Source organism: Cynocephalus volans, chromosome 1 (assembly GCF_027409185.1).
Source record: "Cynocephalus volans isolate mCynVol1 chromosome 1, mCynVol1.pri, whole genome shotgun sequence".
Lineage (NCBI taxonomy): Eukaryota > Metazoa > Chordata > Mammalia > Dermoptera > Cynocephalidae > Cynocephalus > Cynocephalus volans.
The window spans coordinates 228,379,966-228,405,920 of NC_084460.1; the positions used below are offsets into that span (position 1 = coordinate 228,379,966).

Genomic DNA, 25,955 nt, shown 5'->3' on the forward strand with positions numbered 1-25,955 from the left:
ATTATTAATACTAGAACAATAAAAGTGTATCAAATACCTGTGATTCTCCTGTGGTTGGTCAGTTCATTTTTCAAACAATGGTTAAATTTTCTATTTTGCTGGGTTACTAATACATAAAAAATTCAGTTCATTAACTCATCCTTCTTTTCAAAATATATTTGTTATAATGAGAACCAGAAAAGAAAGACAAATAAAATTACAAACCTCCATTTTAAAGAAAAACTAAAACCTTCTCTCTATCTGACCTATTAAGAAATGGGGAAGGAAGAGAAAAGTACTTATTTGAATTTTAATTCCTTTTATTTCCTATGATTATTACATGATGAGATTCTAAAGAGCAGGGAAATAACTGGAAGGACAATAGTCAAAAGGGAGAGAAGAAAAGGACATAGAATGATTCACAAAATGACTAAAATAACCTTAAATAATGGCAAGTTAACTGTACATATAAAGTTACGATCCTATGCAACTCAAAACTAAAATGTAACACATTGTCCTTAAACAACCTTTGAATTTATTATTTAGAAAAAAGTATAGCCTACTATCAGCTAGATTAAATTTGGCCATATATTCTGTTATATTACCAACATACCCAGCCATTTGTGAAGTCAAGAAAGAGTAAAACGTACTCTTAGGACTGGTACTCAACCTTGAAGTGCTGAGAGCTACTTCATTATCTAGCGTGGGGACAAACACACGCATGCACATGTGAATTTAACACCATGTTGTGTGAAAAATTGGTTTAATTTAGCACCATCATAAATCACTCAGGTGTTCACTTATTTTAACATACACAAATCAAGGCACAGCTTCCTTTGATTCCTAGGACATGTGAAATATCATTTAACATTTTCTCCCTCCCACTCTTTTTACTGAAAGCTTGAGATATAGAGGTTTTTTCTTCTCTCCCTTACAGTCACTAATGACAACATGTAGGAACCTATTACAGCTGAACTAAATTACACATACCATTTAAATACTGTAAGAGCATAGATATGCTTAATATTCCAGAAGTAACCCAAAAAGCAGAAGGGGTTCCTCATTAGATTCCTCCTAAAAAATTAGAGTAGCCTTATAGTTTTAGAGTAAGAATTATTTTAAACCAATCTATTTTCCTTTCTATCTTGCTTTACACCACTCACAAGCTAAAAGTGATGTCATCTAATATGTCGAAAAGTGGTGGAAAATGTGACTTTTCTACATATTAGATCACATTATTATATACGCTAATTAATCACAACCTATAATTAATGTTGTTTCCCCAAACTATATATAACTAGTAAAATAAACGTAACAATACTTTCAAATCAAAGATAATTCAGTTATTTATCTATGCACAAAACCATAAAGCATTATTTTCCAAAAATTACAATGGTTGTAATAATCTAGGTTAGTTGGTTTGGTTGGTTTTGGCCAAGACTAAATATATGATAGGTAAGACATAACCTTTTACACTTGTTTCCTTCAAAGCCTCTTCATTTTATTCAGCATATAGTTTAAATTAAATATTTAAAATTGAAGCTGTTCTGTGTTGCAAACACAGCTAAAATTAAGAGCTTCTGTAACAGCAGTGACCAGATTTTAAATGCAGGTAGATCAATAAAAAGAAAAAAAAAAAAAAAAATCACCAAGCACAGGCTCCATGTGTGAGTGGAATGGTTTATAATAGCTTGCAAATGACTACATGCTTGCTGTAACCAGCTGTTCTTAAATTATGAATATGCAACCAATTCATGCTAAAGCCAAATCCCAGCACTATTTCTACAGAGAAATCCCAGTAGTTTTGCTTGTTCTACATGCTAGCTCTGTTAAGGATACAAATAGCAGTAAGCTTCCGAACAAATAGGACCAAACTATTGGCATTTCATACACTAGGTCCATTATCACAGCAGGGAATGTCAATCATTGGTGCATTCCTATAAGAGCTCAGGCAATATGACAATGATCTCGTAGGAAAAAAAATCAAAACCTCTGCAGCATACTCAAAGTCCTTCTGACAACCTAATGCTTTCTTACTACAGCCAATCAGATTGCCAGACCTGACCTACTAGAGACTTGCACCAAGCTTGAAACATTTAAAAACATCAATCATAAAAACAAAGACAGGACATTGAATTATACAGTATTAACCTCCATGGTTTGCATACAAAGACCTTAGATTTATTTATGTCCCAGCGAGTTAAGAGCTTCAGTACACTGTTCTTTACACCAAACTGACTGCCAATTTGATGAACCTCTCTGCCCTCAGCAGGAGTGCACCGTCTTTGATTAATGAGTGCATGTTTGTGGAAAAGTGTTAAAAGGAGAAAACAGGAAAAACACACAATTGTGTCTTCACGCTAGCTGAAGTAGCAATGCACTAATTATCTTCAAGCCAAATGCTCCTTTTTCTTATATACACAAGCACACATGTGCACACACAAAATTAATAAATGTTCTTAATTATATACTATCTTCATTATTATTATCCCCAATACTCAATAATTTTTACTTGAATGAAAGGCATTCAAAAGCCAAAGTATAAACCAAATTTTATAAATTATGTAACTATTTTAAAAGCATTAATTTTATTTTAAAAACAAATTGAAAACACCTTTATCTTATACAGTAAAAATTTAAATATGTGCAATTAAAAACTATATTTTCACTTCATATTCTTATAAAGTCTATTAATTTTTAAAACTCAATGTTTAATTCACAAATATCCAATTAGATATTTACATCTCAAACATTATGACTTGCCACAAATCAAATAGCACCCAAAACAGATTTAAAAGTCATGTAAATTCATTTAATTTTCCTGCTTTTGGCAAAAATGTTGTCAATATTTTATAGCTCCATATGCAGTTGTAAATGAATTAGATATATTTGTTACCCATAATTTCAAAGTTAATACGGTCAACAGAAAAACTTATGAATCAAAGTTTAAACTTTTTATGACTCTTCTGTTCAGAATTACCTTCCTTTAAGAAATCCAATTCCTGAAAATTCCTACTTAAATTATAGGATGCTTATTTGCACTACAATTAAGACTATATATCATGTCTAAAAATGGACTAAGCATTGAGATTCCTTTAAAATAAAAACAGTTTACATTTAATATACAACTCAACTTACCATAATTTGGTTCACAGGAACATTTGCCTTGACACAAATATGCTATGAGTAAATATAGTTCTTAAAAATTGGGTCACCGTCTAAGGTAATAGGATGATGTTCTTTTTAAGTAGTTGTATGGCTACTATTTTAAAAAGGTTGAGAAAGCATACTACCTGAATATAAATCCTAGCTTTAGTAGCAGTTATGTATGACTTATTTAAAAGGAAAGTATTTCTCTAAACTTATGATTTCAGGAAATAATAATTCTGAAATCTCTCAGAGGTATATCTTAAGGGTTAAAAATTTGTTTATATTGTCTAGGAAGTCCTTTTAATGGGATTTACCTGAGGAAATTATATTATTCTAATCATGAATTTCACATTTTAAGTATTTTTTTAAAAAGACAATCTAATTTTTAAATGTTATAAATTTTATGCTCTTTGAAGAAATTTGCTGGTAACAAATAAACTACATTATTTTCTTAAATCTTAACCTCCTAAAGTTTTCTTGCACTAACTTTTGAAAAAATGTGTTTTTCTCTGTTGGAATTATCATTCTTTATTCTCCCTGTTTCCTCCTTTCCATCTCCCCTTCCACCAAAAAAAAAAAAAAGCAAATACTTAGAAAAAGTAGAGAACACCTGGGCACCAATGGGATAATGACATCATTTTAGTACCACACTATGATAGCTGAAACTATCAATAAAAGTTATTATAACAATAAAAATATAATTTCAATTTTAAAAAGCATTAAACAGCTACTAGTAAAATAATTTAGAACACAGTTTGTATGAATTTTTAAATAATATTTTGGCCTTGTTATAAAGAAAAATTAAACACCAATCTGCCTATTTCCCCAATAACTATTTCTTTTCTGTTTTTTTTTTTTTTTTTTTTTTTCGTTTTATTTAATTTAAACCAGAGGAAAGACCATGACTGGGAAATTAATACAGTTGGAATTGTACCTATAGTGATCCATAATAAATTTCTAATGATCGTAATCATCATGCTAATAATTACCATCAGTTTTTTTTTTTTTTTTTTTAATTTCTCATTTATGCTATTGGTCCATGATGGGTCAGCCAGCGGCCCATCTTCTTTTCTGTTTTGATTATCTCCTGCAACAAATGTTTAAAGAAACATTTAACCAAAAGAGTCAACATTTATTAAATAAGACACAATATTTTTGAAACCTTATGGTACAAAATATTTAATTTTATGTAATCAAAAACCTCTTAAAATATCTACCTAGGTAATTCAATTAATCCCTCAGGAAATCAAGTATATTAAAAATCATTGAACCTTGATTATATAATTTCATTTAGGGATAAAAATCAACACATTACTTTGGGCTTAATCACATTTCTTGTTTTAGTAGTTCTAACTACGACTAGTTCAAAAACTAAGAAACTACAATTTAAAATCCCTTTCTTTGAGATATCTTTAAAACTAAAAGTATTCAAGTTCTAACATGTTCTTTCACTAATTCAAGGAGATAAGACAGAAATCCTGAACTTTCACGCAACTGTGATATCCTACATCTTGTATAGTAACACAAAAGTAGCAACAAAGACATTAACAATTGCAGTTCAAGCTGGGAGTGACTATTCTGTTTCAATTCAATGACACCACTAATGGCTTCTTAGCATCTCCATGAAATCAACCAGCTGTCAAGTTGATGCATCAGAAGGAACAGTTATGCACTCCCATAAGAAAAAGCAACACATCAGGATGTTTGGCAAAACATCTGCTCCTTTACACTGCAGTTCTATAATAAACATGCAAACAAAGAAATGGGAGAAAGGGCAACAGAATTAAAATTCCAAGGTTTCCATTACAGTCTTATACGCATTTTAAATGAATGGCTTATAAAAAGTAAAAACAAATTTCTACCAAGCTGAATACTTCAAGTTATTCTAAATTTTTTGAAATTAAGTGTAATTAAATACTCAGAAATTCTTCTAGAAAGGCAAAAACTACATAAAAATCTTTACATTTAAAAAATTCAGAGTAATCTATATTCATCAAGTAAAATCAGTATCACAATGCTATGTCCAAAACTCAAAATTAAAATTAAAATATATGCTTCATTTAATAATATTTAGTAAATGATGCCAAAAGTATTCTAATAAATGCATTTCCAAATCTAAAAAGAAATTTTTGAGGAGTGTTTGAAAGAGTAAATGTGGCTATAGTTCAGCACTAGTTTAACACATGAGAACAGTAAAGATACTATTATTTGGATTTTAAAATATGCACCTATTCCTATTGCTCTCCAAGCCATTATATGAACACAACAATATTAAGTTCTTGTAAATAACTTCCTGTTTTTAAAGCATACAATTTGATTTCCTTAAAAAAAATAAAGAGACTCTTATTTGTCATCACAGGCTTAAATAATTTTACAATAAACCACTCATTTCAAATATTTGTAAAATCTTACTTTTTTGTATCTGAAACATACAAGTGCTTTAATGTTGTCTAAATTATTGATTATGCAGCACAGTGACAATAACATGTACAGTGTTTACAATAGGTGTGAGACATCAAATGTACTTAACTACCATTTTTAAAAACTGCTTATCCTCTGTTGCTTGCCATTTATAATCTGCCAAATCTTCTTGTCCTTTGTTGCATGTATAATTTAGAACCATCTGTTCTATGTGCTTTTAACTATTTAAACATTTTTCACCTACTACAATTCACATAAACGGCAGACGTTCAGTAGAGTCAAGCTTTCTATATAGCATATTACGTAAAGCAAATTTCTGGATAAATGGCAGATAATACCAAAGAAGACTGCTAAAGAAATAAAAACATACCACATACCATGTAAGTTTTTGTATGTTAGACAAACCTTTTTAATGTATTGAGAATTGTTTCCATTAGCTTTTTAAAAAGTTAATTGTAGTCAATGTTTTTCCCCAACCCAGAAGACAAAGAGAATGCAAATTAAATACAGTTTCATGTCCTTGTTAGAAAAGATGTAAATATGCTGACTGAAAATGAGTACAAGAGACAGAATTCCACTTTCCCATTCAATTTACAGTGCCTGTTATTTATAAACTAGTTAGTATATCATTAAGTTTGGTCATGTGACCAGCCAAACTTTTGTGAGATGAATAACTATTTTAGACAAGCAAATTAAAACAACACTATTTATTGTTTACCTTTCCATAACGGCTGACAAAGAATTTATACCTAGAGATTAAAAAATATCTTTTAAAAATCAATTCTGCCTTTTAAATAATAACTACATTTGCTAATCGTTTGACTTAATATCTGCTGTTTTAAAAGTATACAGTATCTCGAGGTATTTTCAACAATTATATCCTTTCAAAATGTAAATAAATATACAAAAAATAGAACACTGAATTACAAAAGGGCAGCTAGGTAATCTAAAATGAGTATACATAAGTATTAACCAAGCTAATTGAAGAAAAATCCATAGGAGAGAGTGGAGAAAATAAGGGAATATGCTGATTACAAACAACACTTAAAACCTTTAAAGAATAAAAAATATGTGCACAAAAATTGGGTGACTACCAAATGACACAAAAGTTTGTACTATTTTTTTGTACTTAATCTTCCACCTGTTACCAAAACCTAAAATGTGCAGACTTTGCTGGTTCATTTTGAGAGCAAAACACAAAAATAAGCAACACAACTTGTCGTTAACTTGTAAATTATACAATAGTTTAAAACAAGGAAAAAATTAAGCAGAAAACTTACTAGGAAAATTTCTCGATAAAGTTTACATGACGTCACTGGGCCCCCTGAACATTCCCTAAACTTTGAGCCTTATCCAGACACTTTTGCCTTTCTAAGGCTTCTTTTCCTTCCTCAAAAAAAAAAAAAAAAAGAAAGAAAGAAAAAAAGAAGAAGAAGAAAAAGAAGAAGAGGACGACGACGACTTGGGGATAAAAATTGCCCAAGATGGCGAAACGCTTGTTGTTTAGAGGGCAGGGGGGAAAAATGGAGGATATTGTAATATACACAAAGGGATAAATTTCAACAACTCGGCCAACGACTGCAGCTGCTTCTCTCTTTATAAGGAAGCAACACACAAAAGATAAATACAGAGGGAGAAAGAAAAGAAGAGAAAATCTCCCAAACAGCAGGGCCAGTTCTGCCTCTTCGAACCCTTCCTTTCCCCAATCCCAATTCTAGGGTTCACAGAGCTACTTTTAAGAGGAGGGGAGCTGCGGAAGGGAAAGTGGGGAGAGGGAGCGAAAAGAAGATTAAACGACGGAAGCAGAAGAGTTGAAAGCTGGCGGCCGTTCCCGGGGAAAAACTGCTAGATGAGACCGAGTCACAGACTACATTACTGTGGGAGAAGCAATGCTCCTCAACCCTCTGCGTTCTGACATACACCTTCCCAGGTATCCAGATTTTTTCCCAGTCCCACCTGCCCCACCCCCCACCTCCCCCTCGCACATTTTCAGTACACTTAGAGCCTGAAGCTACACCGGGAGAGAGCAAAAGAGGCCCGAATTGGGGGGGTGGGGGTGGCGGACGCCGCTAATCAGTCCGGGAGAGAAGAAGGGGCGGAGGCAAAAAAGGGCAGCAATAGGCGGACGGTGGGTGGGGGGGGGTAATCCTGAAACTACCCCGGCGAGGAGTGGGGGAGCTGCGGATATTCCGGGGTAGGAAACGCGATCGCAATGCTGCCAGAGGTTCTTTTTTAAGAAGCACAACTGTTGGCGGCGACCTGAGCTCTAGTAGCCGAAGGGGAGAAAGAAGGAGACGCGCGTAGCCGGGGCGGCCGAGAAGGGCGGCCGGCACAAAGGAGGCGGACTCGCGGCGGCAGCGTCTGCCCGGGCCCGGGGAGCACGGCCCGCGGCCCTACCAGACCGAAGTCCCGCACTGGCAGCTAGGAATAAAGTTTACATCCTCCTGAGACTGCACCCCCCATCTCCCACCCAGGACCACATATCTCCGCGTCCTCCTCCCCCAAACTCCAGTCGGGACCCCGAGCACCACCCCAGCCTTCCAGCCAGCACAACAAAGAGACACACCGACCGGCGAGGAAAAACAGCGGCGGCAGGGCGAGCAGGGCGGGCAGGGCGAGCGCCTCCAGAGAAGCAACTCCGGAGTCCTCCCCGCTCGCAGCAGCGTAGTTTCTCCTTTTCTGTTTCAACCGGCTTTATAACATTGGGAATTTTCATCTTCACCCGCACCGCACCCCTCACACCCGAGGATTTTTAACTCACCTTTACTTTCGAACTGAGAGTTGCGGTGGATGGGATTTTTGCCTTCCCCAGATGGATGAAGGTTAAGATTTTTGGAAACCCCACCACCTCCTTATTTCTATTATTATTTCTGCAAGAAAAGTATAAAGAGAGTTGGAGTGGAGGTGAGATTTGTGACCGGGAAAGCCCTTGAGTCCCTCCTCCGTCTTCCGCCTCTCTCTCTCTGATTAGTTCCTATCCAGCAGCAGATTGAAGCAGGAGATGATTCTTCTCAAGGTTTGTTCAGCAGCTTCACTTCTAGGCGAAGGCTTCATGAACCAAGTGACGTCAACCAACAAGGCTTCTCTCTCTCTCCTCTCTGTAACAATGAAAGTTGCTGTTAACATGGGAAAAAAGAGAGAATTGTTTATACCATTTCAGTTCCAATAATAAATGACCTATCAGATCCTAAAGGAGCTAAGGGAGGGGGTTGCTTCTTCCTTCCAAGAAGACTGTAGCTTGAGTTTGCACCGTTCCTTGTCCCAGGAAAAAGTTAAGAAACTTAAAGGTTTTGTTTTGCTTTTAAAGGAAAAGGACAGAAAACAGGATTGGAAACTTAATTTTTAAAAAACGTAAACTGGAGAAGAGGGAGCATAAGTTAACCATCTCCACCTAAGCTTTTTTTTTTCGTTAACTCAGAAATCTGTTGAAATCTACAAACCAACTAAATTAATAGGCCGAGAATTTGTGGATGTTAGGACTCAAAATAAAATATGAAGCACGATGCAAGATGGTCCTAGGATAAAATGCTACTGTCCTTCCACTGGCAAATTAAACTGACTAATGTTTATGCAGAGTTAAAATGAAATTTAAATGAAAGACGGGAAACTAGCAAATCGTTTTAAAGTTATATGCACAAACTGTAAAAGGTAATCTCGATAGTTTTTTAATGTTTTTTTCCAGTTTCTGAGAGGTTAGGAAAAGGATAGCTAATTGTAGGAAATGAACAATCTTTAAAAAATTAAGTTACAAGGGTGTTTGGTAGCCTATTGCTCCACCTTAAACTGCACATGCGATATGCGGTATGCTATTTGTATAGCCCCAGAATCTTTTCTAACTTTCTCTGTTTTTACCCTTCTACCCCACCCCCAGTTCCCACATCCCGCAACCAATCAAGTTAAACTAAAGGTAACGTACACCCCATTCCTCCCGCACCCCGCCCCTAGCTTCCCAAATATGATTTTTTTAAAAGCCTTAACCTTGATAATACTTTATTACCCATGAAAATATGTAATTTTAAAAAATTCATTAAGGTAGTGTTTTTTTCCTCCAGAACACACTAAAGTCTCAAAGTTCATATAATTAGAAATTGTATAATTTAATTTCAGGATGAAGAGCAAGTAAAAATTGAGGTATAGGAGAATAATTTGACCATATATGTATATTTTATACATACATGTGTGGATAAATGTATCTTAAAAGATTCTATTGTTTTATGTTTCCTCTTCAGCCACTGGCTGTGATTTTAATTGTGCTGGAGGATCTTCATTAGTATTAACACATGGGGAGATTTCACAAAGCTGCTTCATTAGGGAAAAAAAAAAAATGCTTGGCAGACTAGGTCTTTCTGCATGCACTGAGAATGTCAGCCTTACCTCGGTCATTTGTAACATAATAAGTGCAAGTACAATGATTGCAATGCAGGAGCACTGGGGGAAGGGCAGAAATACTGCCTGTCTAATAGGGATATCTGAAAAGAAGACTGCTCATTACATAGTAAAATGTATGCTAAAAATTAGTGAAGATGATTTCTCAGGAGACTGATGCTAAATAAATTAATGTGCTGATATGTTTTTAATTATTATTTTTGTAGTTTATTTCATTTTCAGGATTCACATTGAGCAGCAAAGCTGTGTTAGCACTTATTGATTTTTTTTCCTGCCACATTCCCGGAATACAGATTTTAATCATTTCACTACACCACACAGTAATTTCATTAAAAACTGGAATCTTCCATCCCCAGAAAAGCATTTAATTTCAATGACATACAATTTCTCTTTTAGCAGTAAACTGTCTGTACACTAAAAACTGGCCTAAGGTTCAAATGCATAATTTAATCCTGAGTTTTCCATGCTCTGCATTCCTTTCAAGCTATAATTTGAGTAACTACCTAATAACTGTAATAAGGACAATAATTTCCTTATAATATATTATTAGCTCATATTTAATTAACTCAATGGCCAAGCTCTGTAAATGTATGACTGGGTCAATAGTTCTACATTCTCAAAATTTACTAATAATGTTCCAGAAGGAAAATACAGTTTAAAATATAACTATGAATGGTAGCATTTAGACTTCCATCCCCTTCAATTGGTTAAGAGCACCGCCTTGTAACACCAAGACTAAGGGTTCAGATCCCTACGCCAGCCAGCCACAAAAAAAAAAAAGATAGACTTCCATCCCAAGTCACTTGTGAAAAAAGTTCATCCGTTGTTTTATAATGCATGAAATAATGTGGTCATTATTCAAATAAAAAATATTTTTAAATATTTGGAAGTAAACAATGGAATTCACTGATATTTCTGTATACAAATAAATTATCGTAATATTAGTATTTTAACAATCCATTACTGAAACTTTCCCTATTAGCATTACTCTTGAAAATATTTAATTTTTAAAGGATAAGAACAAAGGGTTGGATTCAAGTTGTCTCAGTTTTCATAAAGAATTCTCTTAAGACACATTGCTCTTGAAAAAAGTTGTGGCACACTGTAACTTGAATAATTAAGAATATATCTTTTACTTAAATACTTAAAGCAATATATGCAAGGCATGGTTCAATTTCTAGTTCCAATAATATTTTGAAATAGTATTGGTTTTGAAGAGGCACATTGGTTTTCCAAACAATGGGTTTCATAAGGACATGTGATTTACATTGCCTGGTTGTCAGGGAAGGAACCTGTGAGAAGCAAATTTGACATAATAAAATTCATTAGTTTAAATTGTGGAAATATGCCTAATCAGCCAAAAAATGGTACGTATGTAATGAAAGTGATTGACTACTATATAAAAACTCCTATCATTCTCCTGAGTGATTTTAGAACCACAGTTCAAAGTTTTTTTACAGGAGTTAAAGCCACATACAATACAAAGTTGTCTTCTCCTTGATTGTATGATGAAGTAACTTATAACAAAATAAGCCTTATCATCACCAAAAGGTTAGAATAAAGGATAAAATTGGTGATAGTGAAGAACTTAATTTTAATGTATTTTTGAAACATTTAAAAACTATTTTTATGGCCGAGCCTGTGGCGCACTCGGGAGAGTGCGGCGCTGGGAGCGCAGCCACCCTCCCGCCGCGGGTTCAGATCCTATATAGGACTGGCCGGTGCACTCACTGGCTGAGTGCCAGTCACGAAAAAGACGAAAAAAAAAACAAAACTATTTTTATTATCATCAAGGGCTCTTTATATAATTTGGGAAATACTTTTGTGACATTCTCAAAGATAAAATGAAGTTAGATGAGAATCAATAATTAACAATAGTTGGTAAATGAAAACTCATAGATATCTAAAATTCATAAAATGAATTTCTATATTTTAATAACTCAATAATAAAGCCTAATTTTATATTAAAATATATCTTTAAAGTACTGTGATATTTGGTAATTAAAGTATATTAATTATCCAATTTAATCTATACTTATTAACTGATTTTTTAAAATAATGGTATATTAGAAATTTTAAATTGGATTACTCTAAGTATTTGATACCTTCTTACTAAGAAGTTGTGCTTAAATTGTTTTTAAAATGATTCCCTCCCTTTTTTCATATTATTACACTTGATCATTTCAGAGACTACAACATAATCATAGAGTTGAGGAGAGAACATGAGAGAAAATAATTACTATAGTTATAAAATAATTTGGCTGCCACAGTACTTAGTCTTCTACCCAGGATCATCATCTAAATTGTGAAAGAATTTAATGATCAAGCAGACCTTTCCCAATTTTAATGATAATTAATCCTGATGTAAATATATATGATGTTTACCTATCCCACTGACTAAATTGTTGCACTTTCTCCTATAAAGCAGCATCTGTTTTTAGGATGAAGACAAAACTTCTTAGATAGCTGCAGAGGTAGAGAGGGATAGATATCTAACTTACCACTATGGGTATTGTACAGTGTTCCTCAAAGAGTACGAAATTGCCATGTACAGAGAACAAAGTCTAGGAAGGCTGTCTAAAAAGCAAAATGAACTAGAAATCTCAACAGTATAACAAGCTGGCCAATGTCATATCTTGTTTCCATTTCAAATACTACAGACTAATGAAGCTTTATTTGTTTTCATTCACTGAACAAACATTTGAGTGCTTACTATATGCTGTGCACTGTGCTAGAGGCTTGCAAAACATGAAAAGCTCACATTCTGGTTGATGTTGAAAGTGTGAAATTCCGGGGAGATTAGAGACTCATACAAATCACATTATAAAGATACAAATAATATAGTTTTGTGAGAATATGGAGGATGGGGCAACTAATTCTGACTGGAAGACTAAAAAAGCCTTTATCTAAGAGACGCCATTTGAATCGCATCTCAAATACTGAGAGATTTTCAGGCAAATAAGTTGGGGTGGGGGTGGGTGCTCTAACTGAAAGAAACCATAAGCACAAATATGCAGATCTTTTAGGTCTGGTGTCCATCCACTAGTGAGAAATTCAGTGTAACAGGAATATTCAGTGTAAGGAATGACAGAGATGAAGGGATGACAGGAATGTCATGACAGGGATGAAGGCCATAAAAAGGAAGCTGGGACCAGAAAGTGAACGGCCTAATGTACCATAAGGTGGTTGAATTTACTCTGAGAGCCAACAAAGGTTAGCAAAGAAGTGACATGATAAACTTGTTTTGAGGAAACTAGAACTACAGGCAGTGCAAGTGATAGATTATACTGTGAAGAAATTGCTTAACAGCTCATGAGAAAGGTGGCAAAAGACTGTGGCACTGGAGGTGTAGAGCCAGATATTTTTGAGGTAAAATTTCAATTTGGTGATTAAGTGAAAACAGAGTTAAGGGAGAGGAAGGAGTAAAGAAGGACTACAGAAATGTTTAGCTTAGGGAATTGGGTACATGCTGGAGTCATTAACTAAGTTCCAGAACACATGAGAGAAAATAAATCATAAGGCAGTCATAAGGAATTAGAACTTGAATATTACGCTCTATAGGTTTTTTTTTTTTTTTTTTTTTTTCTTTTCTAAACTGGATTATCAGAATCAACTGTAGAGCTTTTTCAAAACATATATATCCAGGCCCAGTGCCCAAAAATTCACTAGGTCTGGGTGGGAGACAAGTATTTCTTTCCTTTTAATTCTACAGGTGCTTCTGATAGGCATTCCTGATTAAGAACACTGCTATATTTCTCTGAGTTCCCTCTTTTCTCATGGTTGGCTGATATTTTGAACCTTGGTTATGGGGCAAGATGATGTGATTTACATAAATGTAAGCAAGTACTATCCAGATCCTGGAAAACCAAGGAAGACATCAACAAAGTTATACTGATTCCACCACCCCAGCAGAACCCTGAGATAACAGCAGAGATGGGAGCAGAAAACAGAGTCTTGGCAAGGCCTTGCACCCAGCTCCTTACAAGGATCCCCTAAAACTCACGTCTCCCTCCCTCCTGCTTTTCATTTCCCTCATTCCATTCCCTAAGCCCCCTTTTTAAAATCCCCTCAGTAAGTCTGAGTCTTTCAGATGGCTTTAGTCTGACCATTCTCTTTCAGGTTTACTGGAGAGATGGGTTAGCCTAACATCTCTCCTCAGGTCACTGATATTCCTGAATAGATGCTGACTTCCATTTTCACCAAAAAAGGAAAAAAAGAAAAAGAAAAAAGAACACTGTTATAAGCAAAAATCGATTATAAAATTCATTTGGAAAAAGAAAAGTCCAGAAAACCCTGAAAAAGAAGAGCTTTGCGGGGATAATCATATCAGATATTAAAGCATTATAAAGCCTTTATAATTTAACAGTTGGCATTGGCACATGACTAAAAGACCAACAAAGCAATAAAAAATTGAGAAATTGACCCCCAACTGCATATGGAAATTTACCATAGATAAAAGCCATATCTCAAAGCAGTGAGAAGAGATGGACTTTTTAATAAGTGATGCCCAGATAAGTGGGTATTCATAAGGAAAAATATAAATTTGGATCTGTCTAAGAATAAATAAAAAAGATCAGATATTTAAATATAAAAAATTGAACCATACAAGTACTAGATGAAATAATGGGTGAATTTTTCAATAATTGCAGAGTCGGGAAAACTTTCCTAGCAATGGTCAACATCAAAAGCAATAAAGTAAAAATATTGGTAAGTCTCACTACTTTAAATAAAAAGCTTTTGTATGGCAAAAAAGAAAAAACACCACAAGCAAAATATAAAGACAAATGAAAAACTGAAAAAATACTTGCAACTTATATGAGACAATTTAATAACCTTATCCTCTCTATATAGAGAGAGTACCTAAAAATAGAGAAGAATGGGGCTGGCCAGTTAGCTTAGCTGGTAAGAGAGCAACCTTGTAAAACCAACAACACAGGTTAGGATCCCCACACCCGCCAGCCACCAAAAAAAAAAAAAAAAAGAAAGAAAAGAAGAAGACAAACAACCTGATAGCAAAATGGCAAGAGACAAAAACACATTTTACAGAAGAAATGCAAATCCTCCTTAAATAAAAACGTTCACAACCTTGCTCATAATAAGAGAAATGCAAATTAAGAATCACTGAGATACTATTTCTCATCCATCAGATTGGCAAAAATCCAAAAGGTTCACAGCACAGCCCATTAGTGAGGCTCTTGTGGAGAAATGGGGCATGTTTTTTAACTTTTTTTTTTTTTTGCATGTGTGCGTGTGCCTGTGTGTATTGGAGTACAAAATGGAAAAACCCCAACAAGGGAGAATTTGGTAGTATCTAAGAAAGTTACATATGTATTTATTTTTTGACTAGCAAAATCTCACTTCCAAGAATCTGACCAACACTGACAAAAATATGAGAATAGGTATACAGGAAGTTAATAATTGAAGCACTGAAGTTATTTGTTACAACATCCATCATAGCGAAACATCCAACATAACCAAAACATCCATCATAATGAAATGGTTGAATTAAAATGGTACATCCACACAATGGATACTATGCAAATTTTTAAAAGTATGAGGAATACATATGGTATCAAGTACTTCAGAGTGAACTCCAGTATATATTGTTAAGTGAAAACAGCAGTTGGAGAAAAACATGAATAGTCTATGCCACCATTCATCCATATATTTACCTATTTTTTTAATGAAAAGATAAATTAAATCCTTCAAAAACATGAGTTCCTAGAAGGAGGAAGGCAGCAGGGTAGTAAAGATAGAAATAGTCTGTGGGTTTCTCATAAACCTGTTTTGTAGATGTGATTTTGGAACCATATAAAATAATTTACATTATTATAAAACAAAAACAAAATTAAAGTTAGAAAGCAATACCACAAAAGTGGAGTTGGTGGCATAACCATACAGAGAAGAACTATTCCAATTGACTTTAAAACACAATAATTAAACACACACACACATACACACACTTAACAGTATATTCCTCATAGACTATCATCTATAAAAAGAACTTCAAAGCAACAACACAACAATTTAAATTATCAACAACCATATTTTTATGCTTTTATTAGTGGTATTATTGTAATACTGTTGTATGCATAGTCTGAGAAAAAGCAAATGAATAAGTTCTTGTTTGGGGGAAATTACTTTTTGGTGTGGGACAAAGAAGAAACGTGAAAAATTAATGAGTTACATAAAACTCTGTGATCCTCAATTTGAAACAGACTTATTAGAATGAACTGTTTACATATTTTATGTTTAAAAATGCATATATCTTAGTTCTGTCCACTATAAATGCCTAGAAACAGGGACAGTGCAGTAGCAACAAGCACACACCCATCATACCCAGATCATGGTTTCCAAACACCATCTGCCCTAAAAAGAATTCCTTGAAGCAATGGCTGATTCCAAGTTTGGAACAGGAAATATTTAAGATGAGCTTAATGTCATACCATTAAGCTTGAAAAGTATAAAAGATTATTGTTGTTATATCAAAAGGACTTTGGAGCCAACTTGAAGAGGCCAACATGAAGTGGCTCCCATTGGCCAAAGACGAACATCATTATCAATCTGAACATCATTAAGAATAACTTCAATGGACTGCAATATATCAAATATATTTTAATATATGAATTCATAATTATACTTTAAAAAAAACTCATTGTTCACCTTTGAATGATGCTAGAGAACCAACTAATTATTTTGAAAACTGGTAAATAAAGGGAACAAAATCAAGAATTTGTTCAACATTACCTATCAAATGTTGATAGGAAACCAAATTTGAAATTGTGTATGTAAGTATATACGTATGTGTGTATGTATATGTATAAATGTATTCATATATATAAGATTTCAACATAGGCTTTATTTTTATTTTTTTGGCAGCTGGCCAGTTGATGTTATAACACCACACTCTAACCAATGGAGCTAACCAGCCAGCCCCTATTTTATTTTTTTTTTAAAGTATAGAAGTATCATTGGCCTACACTAAACGTTATAGGTAAATTGCATACAATTTACCTGTGAGTTTCAAGACAGACAAAGTGTGAATGATGCCATTCCCCTTACCTGGTAAATATGAAATCTACCGATTTGCTAATTCAATCTTTAAAAAAACTAGAGTAAAACATCTGTAGTGTATTGAATTACATCCCCCCCCAAACTCACTGAAGCTTGAATTGTGTCCCCCAAGTTTTATGTATTAGAAACTTGGCCCCCACTGTGACTGTTAAGAGGGTGGGAAATCCTATTATGGTAATTGAAAGGTGGAGACTTGAAGAGGTGACTAAATTATAGGATCATGCCATAGTGAATGGATTAAAAATGGTGGTCAGGGGCGTGGTTTTGAGAGCTTTAAAAAAAGAAAGACGAGAGTCTCTCTTGCTCACTCTTGCTTTCTTGTTCTCTCTGCTCTCTCTGTTTCCACCATCTTGCAATGTGAGACCCCTGGGTCACTGTCATCACCACCAGATGGACTTTGGACTTCCCAGCCTCAAAAACTGTAAACAAATAAATTTCATTTTTCTTTATAAATCATCCAGTTCCAGGTATTTTGTTATAAGCAACAAATACAACATCAAAGAAACTTTTTGGAGTAATTTTACAGCAGATTCATAGACATGATTTATATGGGCTTTCCCATAGCAATCCTCCATGAAAGCCAAGGGCATAATGATGAATAGAATTAAGTTGATTGAATTAACCCAGTTAACTGTTGCTCACCCAAACTGGTCACATTAGACTGTGCAGATTATACGCAGCACCACTCCAGGTGCAACAAGGTCCTGGCCTAGCTTACGAAAGTCAAGCGTTAAATCTTCAGGAGTTTTGCAAGCTGGCTGTTAAATACAGTCATTACTAAAAATTGAGTATTTTGAAATTTAAAATTAAGTTATCTTAAAAACAAGTCCCCAAAACTCATCACTTCTTATTTTGCTACACTTTACTGCTATCTATGCACTTGAGGTTATTTATGTCACCAGAGCACAGCAAAAAAACCCCAACATATAGTGGTGTGCTACTGCCTATCTCTTCCTAACTCTGCATTCAGTGATGTCATGTCAGTAGCTTAAAATCAGCCATGGTGGGAATGTTTACAGCATGGAAATGTTTACACTACAAATCAAGGAATAACTTAATGTTGTGTTGATAGTCTAGACTTAAGAAAGTGATGCAAAAATGTTGCAAATTAAACTTAAAGTAGTACATTGTAAATAGCACAAAGAATGGGGAAATAATCTCCCAATATTTGAAAACTATTAACAATTTAGCAAGAAGTCAATCACATCACTGATGAAAAAGTGAAGTTCCAACAAATATCTTCATTGTTTCACTTTCATCTTACTCATTTACTTAAAAGTATCAATGAACATTCATGTCAGAACTACATTTGGTCAAGAATTGCAACCACAAATTGGCTAACAGATAAAGCTACAGACACAAACATTTGTAAAAATCCACTAAAGCATTCCATGAGAATCAATTAGCTATATAGATTTTATAATAGAGTATTGCATATTTTATTATTATTTGTAAATTGTTTGCTACAGATCTGTCATATCAGTAAAATTTATCAACTTTTGTATGTGTATATAAGCATACATTTTTATTGCCAAAAAGTCTGTTTCTAAAGATTTACTAGCACACCTCTGTTGTGGAGGGGCACAATCACTAGTCCTTGAGGAGTGCACAGTCCAAATGAGAGGAGTTCATACTCCAAAATATCCGATACAATGTGATAACCTCTCTAATAGAGATATTCAAAATAAAGTAAGTACACATTAGAAGGAATGATTATTTTTTCTGAGTGGAGACAGAGGAAGGAGAATGATTATCCCCAATTTGTTAAAGAGTCCATCCCATAGTGATTAAACCTTCTTTGCATCATAGTTTGTTCTCATATGTTATCTTCAGCGTTAAAATTCATAATAATTTACTCTAGTTTCAAGCTAATTCATGGTACTAACACATGCCATTTGGGCAAGCTCCCTGAAATCACAGAAATGGTCTTTTTTAGGATCATGAAGAAATGTTTTTATCTCATATCTGATATCAGAAATTCATGTGACTAGCTTCCCTTTTGACAGCCAGCATATTTTGGGTTGGAAACCAGAGTTTTATATTCACTGTCCTCTTATTTTCACAGCATTCTAAAAAATACACACTCAAGGACCAAAATTCAATCATGAGTACAATTTTCAGTACTTCCTTTAACAAGTGAATCAAGATCAGAGTCCATATTGCTTACAAATTATGCTCTGGGAATAGTACCATGTGAGAATTAATATTCAAGTGCAATTTCTTTAACTAGTGTAGCAATGTTTTTCCTTGTCCTATAGCTGTTCGTCTGTCAATACTGACCCAAATACACCATTTTCAGAAAACTTTTTGAATCACAAAACAATCACAAACCAATTTCTAAAATCTCTTCCCCTTTTTGCATAAATTTTCAATAATTTAAAAAGAACAAGAAGCTGTCAAGCACTTTTCCCCCTTAGATGCACACAGATCAAAGGTTCATTCATACTCTTCACTCAGAAGGTTTGCATGCAACTGTAAAGCTAAGTATCTATTAGTATGCACATGTTAGAGTAACTGTGCTTTCATAGTGTATATCATTGATATCATAAGGTCCAAAAGTGTTAAGGGAATTTTGCCAAACTGATTCTGCCTTTGTTCCAAACATAGCATTTATAATTTTGCTGCTGGTTTAATAAACTAGGCAACTATGTGGTTTTATATCTATTTTTAGTCTGACAAGTGCAACATTGAATGATACTTCCTTAGCTTTAGCACCTTCTCCACCTTTGGAGACAAAAATACTAGAAAGCATTATTTTGTGCTTATTCTGGGAAACTTTTACTACTTTACCAGAACAGATTACCAAAAATGTCATTGGGTTTTGTTTTAATTCAAATTACTTTTTATAATTTCTCCCTTTCTCCCTTCATATATTTAATGAAGACAGACAACCCAAGAAAAGACAAATTACCTCTGGGAAGCAAAACAAATGACAGGCAACAGCAGGCAACAAGATGATACAAACTGGATGTAAAAATGGCAAAGAAAAATGGTCATACTGTGAGCAGCCTAGTATGGCTAAAGTATAGAATGAGAGGGAAGACAATTCAGCAGGAGTTTTATGGCAACTGTTATATGCAGCTTTTGTTGAAGGAATTGGGTTCAGTTCTTTGAGATTTTCTAGAAGGTTCACCCTATTTACCTGGGGGAGAAAACATATCATATTCCCATAGGGAGATGTCCCTTGGAATTTACATCAGGCCCTCAATTCAGGAGTCCTGAAGCCTCTGCTTCTGCCAAGAAATCAGCCTTAATCCTTCACTTTTCAGTTTTTAGTCATCTCTTCCCAGCAGCTGTTTCTGCTTTCACATAATAAAACTAAAATGTAAGGAAACTCCATACATCTATTTCTCTACTATTTTTAGTGTCTTAATGATGAATCTCAATATCACAGCATTTGGGGAATAAATGTGGGGCTGGGCACCAAACTATGCTTCAGCAAATTTTGTTTCTTTCCATGGCTATCATCTTTTGAAATTTATGATATGAGATTTTTTTTTCTGGTTCTGCTTTTTTTCCCTCCTCCCCTTCCACCCCTCCTACAATAATTTATTACATATTTTCAAATGGCTAGAAGAGAGGATTTTCAAATGTTCTCATCACAAAGAAATGATAAAATTGTGCAGTGATGGATATGTTAATTAGCGTGACTTAATCATCACAGTGTATACATATATTGAAATATTTCTCTGTACCCCATAATATGTACAATTATTACACATCAGTTAAAAAGCAAAACTTTAAAAAGTCACCAAAATACATTTTATACAAAGAAGCCACATGTAAACAAAAAAATTTTTAAAACCCTGAACTCCTTTAATATATTACATACCACACCCGTGTCCTTTCTTTCATTCAGTCATTCGTTCCAGAAATATTTATTGAGCACCTGTTAAGCACCAAGTGCGATTGTAGGTGCTAGGGATGCAGCAGTGAAAAAAAAAAAAAAAAAAAAAAAAACCCCGGAGACGTCATCAGGATGGTGGAATAGATAGTCCCCAGCATCACTCTCTCGCACAACTGATCAATTTACAACTATTAAAAAAGCAAAGACTACTAATCGGGGACTGCTGAAGCTTGGGGGAAGAGGAGAAGAGACTCATGGAGTTAATGAAGGTGGGAAAAGCTGTGTCAAGAGAAAGAAGGGACCACTCCAACCACTTCGAAACCCAGCACTTCAGGGCTGGCCCCTGGGAGGAACAAGAAGAAGGTGTAGCACAAGGAGCAGCAGCTAACAAAAACTGCAGCTGAGCCCTTTGTGTGTAGTTGCTTGGTGTCTGCAGAAGAGAAGAGGGCCTCAGAGCACACCATACCAGCCCCCATGCCAGGAGACCACTGACAGGGTTCCCTTGGACCCACATGGGAGTAAGGGGCCACAGCCCACCTTTGAAAGGAGCCATACAAAGGCTGGTGAGTCATCAAGAGGGATCAATGCACAGCCACCACATGGGAAGTGTTTGGAGTGCAGGGGAAGGCTGGCCCACCAGGGGAACATTGGAGTGCAGCGTGGGCAGCTGATCTGCATTCCTACTGGCACAAGTCTACTCACTGAAGACTGGTCAGAGAGAACTGCAGGGGGTGCAGTTTGCTGGAAAGACTCATTACCCAGCCAGAATTTCCACACAGTGCAGCTGTATCTGAACTTACAAGACCTGGAAGTGATTAAAAGGCCAACAATTAAAACCTGAGCTGCACAAAAAAAACCTTCCCCAGAGAATCAGCAGCAATCTACCTCAATCACAGGGCTCAAGTACTGGTCCCCAAAGGAAGTTCTCCCAATTTTGGAATTAACCAAAGAAGTACAAATTAGTTCCAGTGCAGAGTTTAAGTGGTGGTGATAGATAATAATCCAACACAGAACTGAAAAAAACAAAAACAAAAACAACACAGATCAGAGATAGTTTTGATATTAGCCAGTAAAGGCTTAACATCACCAAACAAAACCCGTAAAACCTAGAAGAGGTAGCAGTCTCTTCGAATGCCCAGGCATCAACGTAAAGACACAAAGACTGAGAAAGAACATAAAAATATTACTCCATCAAAGGAAACAAACCAAGCATCAGCAATGGACTCAGAGAACTGTGGATTTATGAAAAGTCTGACAGAGAATTCAGAATAACCCTCTTAAGGATATTCAGGGAGTCACAAGAAAATTCAAATAGAAAATTAAAGGATATCTGGAAAGCATTTCAGGAGCAGAACAAGAAACTTGACAAAGGAATTGACTCAATTTTTAAAAACCAAATGGAAATTGTAGAAATAAAGAATATATTATCTGAACTGAAAAACTCGATAGAAAGCTCCAACAGCAGATTAATCAAACTGATAAAAGAATCAGTGAACTTGAAGATAAAACATAAAATTATCAAATGAGAAGAGCAAAAAGGGTAAGAAATAATGAAACTGAATTGCAGCAAACATGGTACTTTCTCAAGTGAAATAACCTCTGCATAATTGGCATTACCAAAGGAGAAGAAAAACTTATTCCTCCTTGTCTAATTGAGGCTTTGGTACCCATCATCTCTCCATTCCCCCCAATTCTTCAGCCTCTGGTAATCACCATCCTTTGAGTTTAATTGTTTTGCTTTTTCGAGTTTGTTTTAGATTCCACACATAAGTGAGAACATGCAATATTTGTCTCTCTCTCTGCCTGGCTTATTTCATTTAGCATAATAATGCTCTCCAATTCCATCCATGTCGTCACAAATGACAATTTTTTTTCTTTTTTAAGGTTGAATACTATTCCCTTGAATATATATACACACAGACATATATATAACATTTTATTTATTTATTCACCTGTCGATGGACTCTTCGGTTGATTCCACAACTTGACTATCATGACTAGTGCTGCAATGAACACAGGAGTGCAGACATCTCTTCAATATACTTATCATTTCAAATCTTTTGGGTAAATATCCAGAATTGGGATTGCTGGATCTTATGGTAATTCTATTTCTGGTTTTTTGAGGAATCTCTATACATATAGTTTTTCATAATGGCTGTATTAAATTGTATTTCCACCAACAGTGTGCAAGAGTTCCCTTTACTCCACATCCTTGCCAACACTTTTATTGTTATAATCTTTTTGATAACAGACATTCTAGCAGGTTTGAGGTAATATCTCACTGTGGTTTCACTTTGCATTTCCCTGATGATTAATGATGTTGAACATTTTTTTCATATATCTGTTGGTCAGTTGTATGTCTTCTTTTGAGAAATGTCTATTTAGGTCCCTTGCCCATTTTTTTTTTTAAACAACCATTTTTTGTGGATTTCTTTGGTGGCTGACTGGCGAGGAGATCTGAACCCTTGACCTTGATATTATAACACCGTGCTCTAACCAGCCACTCTAACCGGTCAGCCTGTTTGCCTATTTTTAAATTGGATTATTTTTCTTCCTATAGAGTTGAGTTCCTTACATATTTTGGATAGTAACCCTTTATCAGATGTATGGCTTGCAAATATTTTTTCCCAATCCATAGGTTGTCTCTTCACTCTAATTGTTTCCTTGTTGTACAGAAGCTTTTATTTTGATGTAATCCCATTTGTTTATTTTTGCTTTTGTTGCCTGAGCTTTTGGAGGCAAATCTAAAAAATCATTGCTCAGATCAATGTTGTGTAGTTTTCCCCTATGGTTTTTTCTAGAAGTTTACAGTTTCATGTCTTGTGTTTAAGTCTTAAACCCATTATGAGTTGATTTTTGTACATGGTGTGAGGTAAGGTTCCAATTTCATTCTTCTACGTATGAATATCCAGTTTCCCCAATGCCATTTATTGAAGAGACTGTCCTTTTCCCAATGTGTATACTTGTTACCTCGGTTGAAAACCAGTTGACCATACATGTGTGAATTCATTACAGGGCTCTCTATTCTGGTACCACTGGTTGATGAGTCTATTTTTATGCTGGTACCATCCTATTTTAATTACTACTGCTTTGAAGAATAGTTTGAAATCAGACAATGTGATGCCTCCAGCTTTGTTCTTTTTACTCATGATTACCTTGGCTATTTGGGGTTTTTGTAGTTCCAAATAAATTTTAGGATCATTTTTTCTATGTCTACGAAAAATGACATTGGGATTTTGATAGGGATTGCACTGAATCTGTATATTTCTTTGGGTATTTTAACTATTAATTCTTCCAATCTACAAACACACAATAGCTTTTCATTTATTTGTAGCCTCAATTTCTTCCATTAATGTTTTCTAGTTTTCAGGGTAAAGGTCTTTCACCTCCTTGGTGAGTTTATTCCTAAGTTTTGTGTTTTGTTTTGTAGCTATTGTAAATGAAAGTGTTCTCTTGATTTATTTTCCAGGTACTTTGTTGTTAGTGTATAGAAATGCTATGGATGTTTGTGTGTTGATTTTATATCCTGCAAGTCTACTGTATTCATTTCTAACAGACTTTTGTGGAATATTTAGGGTTTTCTACATATAAGATAATTATGTTAGCAAACAGCAACAATTTCACTTCTTCCTTCCCTATTTGCATGAATTTTATATCTCTTTCCTGATTGCTCTGGCAAGAACTTAGAGGAAGGGGTTTCAATTTTATACTGTTGAGGATTATATTAGAAGTAGGCTTATCACATATGGACTTTATTGTGATGAGATACATTCCTTCTATACCTCATTTGTTGAGAGTTTTTATCCTAAAATATGTTAAATTTTGTCAAATACTTTTTCTGCATCAAATGGTCATATAGTTTTGTCCTTGATTTTGTTGATATGGTGTACAAATGTATTGACTTGCATATGTTAAACCATCCTTGTTTCCCTGGGATGGATCCCACTTGACCATGGTGTATAAGTTTTTTGATATTTTCCTGTATTCTGAGTTCTAGTGGGGTTTTTTTGTTGTTTGTTTGTTTGTTTGTTTTAAGATTTTTGCATCTATGTTCATCAGAGATATTGGCCTGTAGTTTTCTTTTTGGGGGGTATCTTTGTCTGGTTTAGGTATCAAGGTGATGCTGGCCTCATAGAATGAGTTTGCAAGAGTGGCCTCTGTTTCAATTTTTTGGAATAGTTTGAAGAGAATCGGTATTAATTCCTCTTTAAATGTTTGGTAGAATTTAGCAGCAAAGCCATCCAGTCCAGGGCTGTTTTTGGTGGGAGGCTGCTGATTACTGTTTCAATCCCATTGCTTTTTACTAGTCTGTTAGGTTTTCTATGTCTTCTTTGTTCAGTTTTCGTAGTTTGCATGTGTCCATAAATTCATCCATTTCCTCCAGGTTTTTGAATTTATTGGAATATAGTTGTTTGCAATATTCTCTAATGATTCTTTGTATTTCTGTGATATTAGTTGTAATGTCTGTTTTCATTTCTCATTTTTGTTATTTGCGTCTTCTCCCTTTTTTTTTTTTTTTGCTAACAGCTAATAGTTTGTCTATTTTGTTTATCTTCTCAAAAAACCAACTTTTTATTTCACTGATGTTTTGTAATGCTTTTTCAGTCTCTATATCATTTAGTTGTGCTCTGATCTTAATTATTTCTTTCTGCCTAGTAACATTGAGATTAGATTGTTCTTGTATTTTTATTTCTTTGAGGTGTACTGTTAGACTGTTTATTTGAAATCTATGTTTTTGATGTGTTTATTGCAATAAGGTTCCTTCTTAGTACTGCTTTTGAAATATCCCACAAGTTCTGATATGTGTCTTTATTTTCATTGGTTTCAAGAAATTTTTTGATTTCCTGTTTAATTTCTTCTTGGACCCATAGGACATTCGGGAGTGTTTTGTTTAATTTCCATTTTTTTATATAGTGTTCTGAGTTTCACTTATTATTAACTAATAGTTTCAATCCATTGTGGTCTGAAATGATACTTGAGATGATTTCAATTTTTTAAAATTTCTTAAGACTTGATTTGTGATCTAACATGTGGTCTATCCTGGAGAATGTTCCATGTACTGATAAGAAGAATGTATATGCTGTAGTTGTTGGATGAA

The 25,955-nt window shown here is 34.6% G+C and overlaps 1 protein-coding gene across 8 annotated transcripts in view; it reads right to left on the reverse strand.

Annotated features, from left to right (window-relative positions):
- Nucleotides 1-8,463, reverse strand: part of BAZ2B (bromodomain adjacent to zinc finger domain 2B) — a 294,255-nt gene extending 285,792 nt beyond the window's left edge. For all 8 annotated transcript variants that reach the window (XM_063092906.1, XM_063092873.1, XM_063092915.1 and 5 more), the window contains exon 1: nucleotides 8,312-8,463. The gene's annotated coding sequence lies outside the window, so the exon portion shown is untranslated. The remainder of the gene's footprint in view (nucleotides 1-8,311) is intronic.
- Nucleotides 8,464-25,955: the final 17,492 nt, after the last annotated feature.